The sequence below is a fragment of the Mauremys mutica genome, chromosome 16 (assembly GCF_020497125.1).
Source record: "Mauremys mutica isolate MM-2020 ecotype Southern chromosome 16, ASM2049712v1, whole genome shotgun sequence".
Lineage (NCBI taxonomy): Eukaryota > Metazoa > Chordata > Testudines > Geoemydidae > Mauremys > Mauremys mutica.
Genome location: NC_059087.1, coordinates 28,566,471 through 28,575,499, shown reverse-complemented (window position 1 = coordinate 28,575,499; position 9,029 = coordinate 28,566,471). Strand labels below are relative to the sequence as shown.

At 48.2% G+C, this 9,029-nt stretch overlaps 1 long non-coding RNA gene across 1 annotated transcript; it reads right to left on the bottom strand.

Moving 5' to 3' along the window:
- Window positions 1–458: 458 nt before the first annotated feature.
- On the bottom strand, window positions 459–2,238 carry LOC123350845. The gene is made up of 3 exons (XR_006573856.1): window positions 2,057–2,238; window positions 1,442–1,510; window positions 459–679 (listed from the first exon to the last, which is right to left on the bottom strand). It is a non-coding gene; the product is annotated as an uncharacterized LOC123350845 (long non-coding RNA).
- Window positions 2,239–9,029: the final 6,791 nt, after the last annotated feature.

Here is a 9,029-nt window from a genome sequence, read left to right as displayed (position 1 = left end):
TTCTCTTGGGGGCCCCTGCGGAGCCCGGGGCAAATTGCCCCTTTTGCCCCCCCTCTGGGCGGCCCTGTTCTGAAGTCCTCCCAATCCTTCATTTGCATTCTGTTCAGACTAGTGCGAGGAGACCCATTGTGAATGAGGCAATACTCAATGTACGGGGAAACAGATAGCTGGATAAACACCTCTTGTCTGACAGGAAACCTGCTTTTCATCTCAGCCGGTGGCCAGTTCCTACAGACTGGAAGAACATATTTTCAATATATATACATAACTTTTTACATAGTATCGGGACATACATTTCACAATGATATTGATGACCAAAGTGACTTTTATTCAAGACCTCACATGACACTCTTTTGATGAGGTAAAATGAAATCCCAGAGCCAGGAGTTCCCTGTAACCCCGGCTATGCACCCACTCGGTGCTCTCTGCCAGCTGGGAGATCACATCAAATCCTAGACTAGTGCCCACTGGGACAGTCCTTCCTCTCACAAGTTTGCCATGCAATCCCACAAGAGACCCGATACCATGTGACTTAAGTGACCAGTCACACACCGTGAAGAACAAAAAGGGAAAAGTCCAGCTGAACAGTTCCCAAGCAATCCAGAATCTGAGAATTGTTCACGCCGACGTCCAGGGAATAGTTACAAGTCAGCAGGAGTTGGGGTCTGTTCACGAACAGCTAAAAGGGTGGGATTCACAATGAGTTTTATTCCCAACAAACAGCTGGACCAGCTCCCCACCTGAGTTCCTTGTGTGAAACAGGGACCTGCACACGGACCTAATGCTGCTGCACACGCCGCTCAGGCGCATTGTTCTGACAGTCTATCCCGACATGCCGAGGCAGGAAGCTGCCCAAGGAAATGAAATGAATTGGAAAGGGGATTGACGAATTGGAGTCAAACCTGGCAAATTGATTTTTTTTCCTTTCAGGGGAGTTGAAGCTCTGCTCTAAATCAATTAGAACAAGCCCCGGGCAAATCTTGAGAGTAATTAATGAGGGGCCAGCGTCAAGTGCCTGGATCGCTGTCATTGGCTGGAATGGTTGAACAGTTTGTTTCCAAAGCAGGACTGGAGCAGGACAAACCCAAAGCACAGCCTAGGGTCTGGCCCTTTGCATTTAGCTGTGCTCCGTAAATAAGGGCCAGGCATCCAGGAGGGTGCTTGAATGCCACGCAGACCTTGTGAGGGTCAGAGGTACAACCACACACCCAACTAAAACAGACAAGTGAAGCCCATAGAAGTGAATAAAACCTCTGCCTTTGCCAAAGGCAAATCTGATTTGCTGCTCAGTGAAAGCCGAGGCTGCTAATACAATGAAAACAAAACAACAACAACCCCAAACCCACAATTGATAATTGAAAGTGCCCCCACTGGGAGCTAAATTTTCAGTGGATGGAGCCCCTGGATACATGCACAAAGATGGATGTAGTTGAATACCCACCTTTCCATTCATGGTCAGTGTGGTTGCTGTACCAATGGGTGTTTCTTGGAGCTGGGCAGGAAACAAATCCTGTCCAAATCAGAAAGGAAAAGTCAAAAACTGGAAAATGTTTCAGTTTGGGTCAGTCAAAATGTTTTTTTTCAAAATTACAAAAATTTGCCTAGAATTTTGCCTTTTTATTAAAAAAACATTGTTTATTCTAAACTTGCTAAACAAGAGGTCATTTTGACTCAACAAATCAAAATGTCCTGGTTCAAAAATGTTGAAACCGGACATTTCAACAATTTTGAAACGTTTTCCCCCCTCCAAAAAAATTCTTTGAGTTGGAAGATTCATTGTTCACAATACTGGTTTTGAGAAATGGACACTTTTCAGCAAAAACATGGTTCATAAAAAAAATCTCCTGCCCCCAGCTCTAGTGTTAATATTCCTCGTCGGTAGGGCAATACATCCAGTTGTTGAATGTACAAAGCTGCCCACGGACCTCCTGATTCCCCTTCTAAATCTTTTTGCCATTGATTGTTTTATCTGCTTCCTTTGTTCAATGTAATCCATTGTTGATAAGCCGGGTTCTAAAGGATCTGCTGCCAAATGCTAATACGCCTTTCAACCCACAGCTCTGTGATCCACGTGCAGCTGGCACCTCCGCAGGTGCTGAGACAAAGGTGCAAATCATCTGTCTTCCAGAAGCCCTCTGCATTTCAGGGAGGTGGGAGTGAAGCTCACGGGAGAGGAAATGGGGTTTGCTGTAGGGAGGGAAATGCAGAGGAAAGCATGGAGGACAGACAAAGGCAGGGAGGGTTAAAGAAACTAAAGGGTAAATACTCTGCCCAGCACAAAGGGAGCTGGGACTAGCCACATCTCCCTGGCTGCAGATTCCAGGATAAAGTCCAATCCCACACGTGGGTGAAAGTTACATATGAATAGTCAGATGGAATCAGGCCCAAGGTCCCTAGTCCATCATCCTGTGTCCCGCGGAGTCCAGCTTCTCAGCCCTGCGGCCTTTTCCTCAGCTCCACATTCTAGTCCCCCATCCCAATCTTCCCTCCTTTGTCCCAGTATCTCCCTTCATCACTCCCCCCCCACACACCAAGCTTCACTCCTCTCCATTCCATTCCTCCTCCTTCTCCGCCTTGCTGCCTGGGCACCAGAAGGGGGATCATTGAAAGCACAGGAGAGGCAGGATCACTGCTCTGATGTTTGGTGTCCAGCCCCACAACAGCCCCTGTCAACCAGGACCAGCTGTAGGGAAAATCCTGCTCAGCTCCTGCATCCACTGTGGGGAGCATGCTCAGTTTCATGGTGCACGCCTGACCTGATCACATGCAGGAGGTGTGAGGGCATGGGGCACGCTGAGTGCAGACGGAAGCTTCAGAGAAGTTAGCTGCCGAGTTCTAACAAGTCTCCACTGAGCTCGTCTGAGCTGAGATTTTCAGATGATTGTAACTTTGCCAAAGTTGCATGGATATTTATGGAGATGGCAAAAGACTCCTCCCTGACTCTGTGGTGACATCCTGGGCAATTTTTCAGTCTTTCCTCCAAAGTATGGTGGCCTTAGAGCACATCAAAGAAACAGTTGTAAGAATTTTTTTTAACATGGCAAAAAACAATGTATTTTCCCTAACCTCACTCTGAAAAAAGGCTGAACCATTTTGCTGATTTGTTCTCAAAATATTCAGCGTGTGGCAGATGCTCAGCATGGGAAATTTCAACCCAAACAGTTGAAGTTTAGCAAAGTTATAAGGAATCAAAACCAGGGTCTTCTAACAAGTGCCAGGCAACCTTCTCTTGAGCCAACACTTCTGCAGCACCCATAGAGAGGTAGACAAAATCTTTTCAGTGAAATAGTTTCTCAGTGAAAAACAGCTTTTCAACTGAAACAAACATTTCCCAGAAAAAAATTCATCGTGGGTGAAATTTTCTGATTTTTCAACAGCAAAATGTCAGATTTGGGGATTTTTTTTGTTCTCCCTTTCTCTTCCTTTTAAAAAACTTCTTTTCCTCATGAACAAAAATGAAAAAAAAATCAATTTTCAAATACTGATAATTCAAAACAAAAATTGGTTTTCATTTAATTGAAATGTTGTAAAAGTCCATGGACATTTTTGACTACAACTAATTTTTTTTCATATTGCTCGAAATTTTTGGCAGAGAATATATAGCATTGTTCAACCACTTCTACTTAATATTATTTCTGGATATATTGTTAATATTAAGCATCCCATAAACTTTAATCTTCACAACTATGCTGTGAGCTGGGTCAGTATCTATAATTATCCCCATTTCAGAGATGGAGCTACTGAGGCAGGGAAGTGCACAGATTTGCCTACAGTTACATGAGAGCCCTTATCAGCTGAGATTAAATTCTTGCTGCTAGTCCTGTGCACAGACTAACGGGCTACGTTCTCTCTCACCCTCTATACTGGAAGTTACTGAGGGTGACTGCTGGGAGGTGCAGGATGGATGGTGGGTCTGCTGGGAAGCTGGAGTTAATCTAGATGGCACTTAGCTCTCTATGCAAATGTGCCTGTTCCCTGTGAGGCAGCTTTGTTTTCCCTGCAGCTATTTCACAGAAGCTGCAAATCCCTCTCCACAGGGCATTTTATTTGGTATCAGTCACCACTGCAGCAAAATAGCCCCATAGTATCCCCTGCTGTAGCTGTTTGCCAGCCAGTGCCCCTGTGGATTTGGGCTGGGATGGTTGATGTAACTGGGGAGGAGGCTGTGTCAGACACAAATCCAGGAGCCCCGAATCTGTCTGTAGGGAAAACATTGTCCCCACTTCACTCTGCCCTGGTTTCCTGACAGTTTAAAAGAAAATGGCAATGGGAACCCTAATTGTGTTTTCTGGCTGAAGCCAAATTAAAGCTTTACCCTCCTGTCCACAGGTCGGCTGCAGCTGGTAGAAGAGTCTCAGTGGTTACGGGAAATAGGCAAACCTACAACTTTCTCTTGAGATCCTGTCCAAAAACATCTACAAACAGAGCCCTACACCCAGTATATGTACAGCCCCATATCCCTGCACCTACATACACATTCATGTGCACACAGCTACCCCCACACCTACATCCCCCCGTCACACATGTACCTCTACACATGCACTCCCAGACCTACACACACCCATGCACATGCATTAATACAATTCAGAAAACTGGCCTCTCCAGTATGACAGACTGTATTTATCAACTTGCACAAACAGAAGATAAAGTCTCCACCAGCAATTGCCTAGGCATCCTCTGGGGCTAGTTTGGAAGCAGCATTTCCCCTCGTTCCTTGCAGCATCCAGTCAATATTTGGGCTGTTAATAAAGAGCAGTTTTCTCCTCCACTTCCCTAGCTGTGCACCACTTGAGAACAACCTGTGCCTCGTGTTTCCTTAGTGCCACTGATCTGATCTCTGCCCAAAATGAATGGCTAGATCTCTACAAACAGAGAAATTAAATGAATACAAGACGAGTGCCAAGTTCTTTGCAAACAGAGAAATGAAATGAAAAATGCCAGTCCCCGGAGGTTCACCCGCACGTTGAATTATTATCGGTCATGGCCCGCTCTTGCATTTGTTCTTTTCCTCCAGTTGATAAAAGACTCCCCATGACTTCTGGAGCTTTATCAGAAGTAGCTGAGCAGATAACGTTAAAAAACCTTGGGTGCTTTCTCTGGCAATCGAATAACTCAAAGGCTGCAGGGTTTCTAATGTGTTGCTTGTTCTAAACTCGTAACTTTGAAATCTTTATTTTCCTGGGCTTGGGTCCACAACTTGAGTCCTCCCCCAGCTCTGTTCTAGACCGTTCCATGCAAGGGAAGGAGTGTGGTGGGCAGCAGTCCCGTTGCTTAATTGTCTGTATTGTCGCCTGCTCAGTCATCCTCTGCTACGGGAACATGGATGGATAAGGAAAGAAGCTCTGCACTCTGTCTCCCCCGACCCCTCAAGGCGATTGAAAACAGCAGCTGCTCGGAGCAGTACTCTGGGAGCTGAATGTTCAGGAGTTCAGTGCCTAAGTCCCTGTTCTATGTGCCTAAATTCCAGTTTTGGAACCACTACAATACACAAAACTCCTGCTGAACTCTTCAGGCACCTAAACTCACGTGGCGCCTCAGGGTTGGCAGTAAAAGCTGCCTTGGTGCCTATGTTTCTGCCTCTGGGTGTGCGCCCTGCTGCCTCCCGTTGGTGTCTGGGTGCCTGTCTCCCACCTCAGCCCCAGTGTCACTCACAAACCCGGGGAAGATGGGCGTTTTGTTGCCTAAGTTGCCTGATGGGCCTGATCCAGCAGCATACTCAGAGGCTGCCTACGGGATCGGGCCCCCATAGGCAAGCTTACACAAAGGAGCGGGGAGGGAGCTGAGCTCCCTCATAACTTTTAGCCCAGTGGTTAGGCCACTCACCTGTGACAGGGGGGCCCTTGGGTCAAGTCCCCCCTCCACCAAGTGGAGAGACGAGATTTGAGCAGGGATCTGCCACCTCTCAGGAAAGTGCTCTAACCATCCGGCTATGGGATATTCTGATGTAGGTCGACCTCAGTCTCTCCAACTGAAGCTGTCCTACTCTGGATAAATAATGAAAGAGAGTCATTGGAGCAGGGGGCTGCATCCTGGGTGCCCCACATCCTGGGTGCAAGCTCAAACCATCATCTGCTCTCTCTCTCTCTGGCTCCTATTTCCAAATGGTCCCCAGCTTCTTGCAAAAATGGCACAGTCTCCCTGACTCAGCGAACAGCAGAGAGGCAAACAGAAGGAGTTTGCCTGGGATCCCTCTGAGCAGAGGTACGCTAAGTGCTGCAGTAGGGGGACTGCGCTGGTGAGTATCTGAGTGTCTGTTGGGGGGCAGTTTGGCAGTTTGACTGTGTGCTTGATTGTTTGATTGCTTGTTTGACCAGTTTGATTTGGGAGTGCTTTGTTCCAGCTGGGCCTGACTGTTATAAAAAGGCAGTCAGCTGTGAACCAGCTGAGCAGCGAACAGCAGAGAGGCAAACAGAAGGAGTTTACCTGGAGAGAGCTCTTAGAAGAAAGAGACCATGGATGCTGAGCAATCCGCCGTTGTGACCTGCACAGGATGCGCCATGTTCGTCTTCCTTCCACAGGATAGGAGCGACTTTGTCTGTACAAAGTGCAAGCTGATCTCCATCTTGGAAGAGAAGATTCAAGGTCTGGAGAAACGAATAACAACCCTGCATTCCATAAAAGAAAATGAGGATTTCCTGGATAGACGTCAGGATCAGTTCCAGCAGGCACAATGTTCTGAAGATTCAGAGCAGGCTACGCAGCGGGGACAGAAGGCCAGCGAGGATAAGAGGCGGCATGTGACTTCCAGAAGAGAAAAGAGTACCAGAAACATCCACGTACCAGAAACACAGATACAGGTGAGCAACCGTTTTCATGTTCTCTCCACAGGTACTAGTGCAGAGAGTGGAGTGGATGATTCACCTGAGGGAACAGAGCAGAAGGAGACTCCACTGATTGGAAGGCATGCGATGCACCGTCCTAGGGATGGGGGTTCCACGACCACCACTCCCAAGAGGAGGAGAAGGGTGGTGGTGGTCGGGGATTCTCTCCTCAGGGGGACTGAGTCATCTATCTGCTGCCCTGACCGGGAGAACCGAGAGGTGTGCTGCTTGCCAGGGGCTAGGATTCACGATGTGACAGAGAGACTGCCGAGACTCATCAAGCCCTCGGATCGCTACCCCTTCCTGCTTCTCCACGTGGGCACCAATGATACTGCCAAGAATGACCTTGAGCGTATCACTGCAGACTACGTGGCTCTGGGAAGAAGGATAAAGGAGTTTGAGGCGCAAGTGGTGTTCTCGTCTATCCTCCCTGTGGCAGGAAAAGGCCAGGGTAGAGACCATCGAATCGTGGAAATCAACGAATGGCTACGCAGATGGTGTCGGAGAGAAGGGTTTGGATTCTTTGACAATGGGATGGTCTTCCAAGAAGAAGGATTGCTAGGCAGAGATGGGCTCCACCTCACGAAGAGAGGGAAGAGCATCTTTGCAAGCAGGCTGGCTAACCTAGTGAGGAGGGCTTTAAACTAGGTTCACCGGGGGAAGGAGACCAAAGCCCCGAGGTAAGTGGGGAAGTGGGATACCGGGAGGAAGCACAAGCAGGAGACAGCAAGAGGGGAGGACTCCTGTCTCAGACCGAGAAAGCGGGACAATCAGCGAGTTATCTTAAGTGCCTATACACAAATGCAAGAAGCCTGGGGAACAAGCAGGGAGAACTAGAAGTCCTGACACAGTCAGGGAATTATGATGTAATTGGAATAACAGAGACTTGGTGGGATAACTCACATGATTGGAGTACTGTCATGGATGGATATAAACTGTTCAGGAAGGACAGGCAGGGCAGAAAAGGTGGGGGAGTTGCGTTGTACGTAAGAGAGCAGTATGACTGCTCAGAGCTCCAGTATGAAACTGCAGAAAAACCTGAGGGCTTGGCTACACTTGCAAGTTGCAGCGCTGGTAGAGGCTTTCCAGCGCTGCAATTAGTAACCGTCCACACCTGCAAGGCACATCCAGCGCTGCAACTCCCTGGCTGCAGCGCTGGCTGTACACCTGGCCGGGTTGGGGTGTAGCGATTGCAGCGCTGGTGATCCAGCGCTGCTCATCAAGTGTGGACACACACCAGCGCTTTTATTGGCCTCCAGGGAATAAGGAGATATCCCAGAATGCTTTTAACTAAATTACTCCCTTTGTTTTGTTATGCAGCCTCTCTTTGTTTTGTTGTGAACCTCCGGAGGAGCTCCGTTTCACTCCGTTTCTACCGGAGCTGCTTATCAGCTCCTGTTTGCTGTGATCAATCTGTGAACAATCAAATGAGATCCTCCTCCCTGTTGTGAACGAGCTCTGTGGAGCTCCTCCGTTGCCGCTATCTAAAAAACAAACAAAGCTCCTGTTTGCTGTGATCATCTGTACCTGGCTGTAAACAATCAAATGAGAGGCAGGCAGGGAAACAGTGAGGAGTCGTGTTGCCTGCAGGCTGTTTGTAATTAAGAGTTAAGACTAAGGGGTCGGAAAAATGTTCTGATTTTTCAAGTCAGGAAGCTAACACACAGTGTTGGCTCCAAAAATCCACTCTTTCTCTCCCCCCGCTCCCTGTCACACTAGACCCCACTCCACCCCCCTCTTTTGAAAAGCACGTTGCGGCCACTTGAATGCTGGGATAGCTGCCCATAATGCATCACTCCCAACAGCGCTGGAAATGCTGCAAATGTGGCCACACACCAGCGCAGGTAGCTGTGAGTGTGGCCACACACCAGCGCTGCTCCTACACAGCTGGATGACCAGCGCTGCAAACTACCAGCGCTGCAAACCGTAAGTGTAGCCAAGCCCTGAGTGTCTCTGGATTAAATTTAGAAGTATGAACAAGAAGGGTAATATCGTGGTGGGAGTCTGCTACAAACCACCGGACCAGGGGGATGAGGTGGACGAGGCTTTCTTCCAGCAACTAACAGAAGTTGCTAGATCACAGGCCCTGGTTCTCATGGGTGACTTTAATCACCCCGATATCTGCTGGGAGAGCAATACAGCAGTGCACAGACAATCTAGGAAGTTTCTGGAAAGTGTAGGGGACAATTTCCTGGTGCAAGTGCTGGA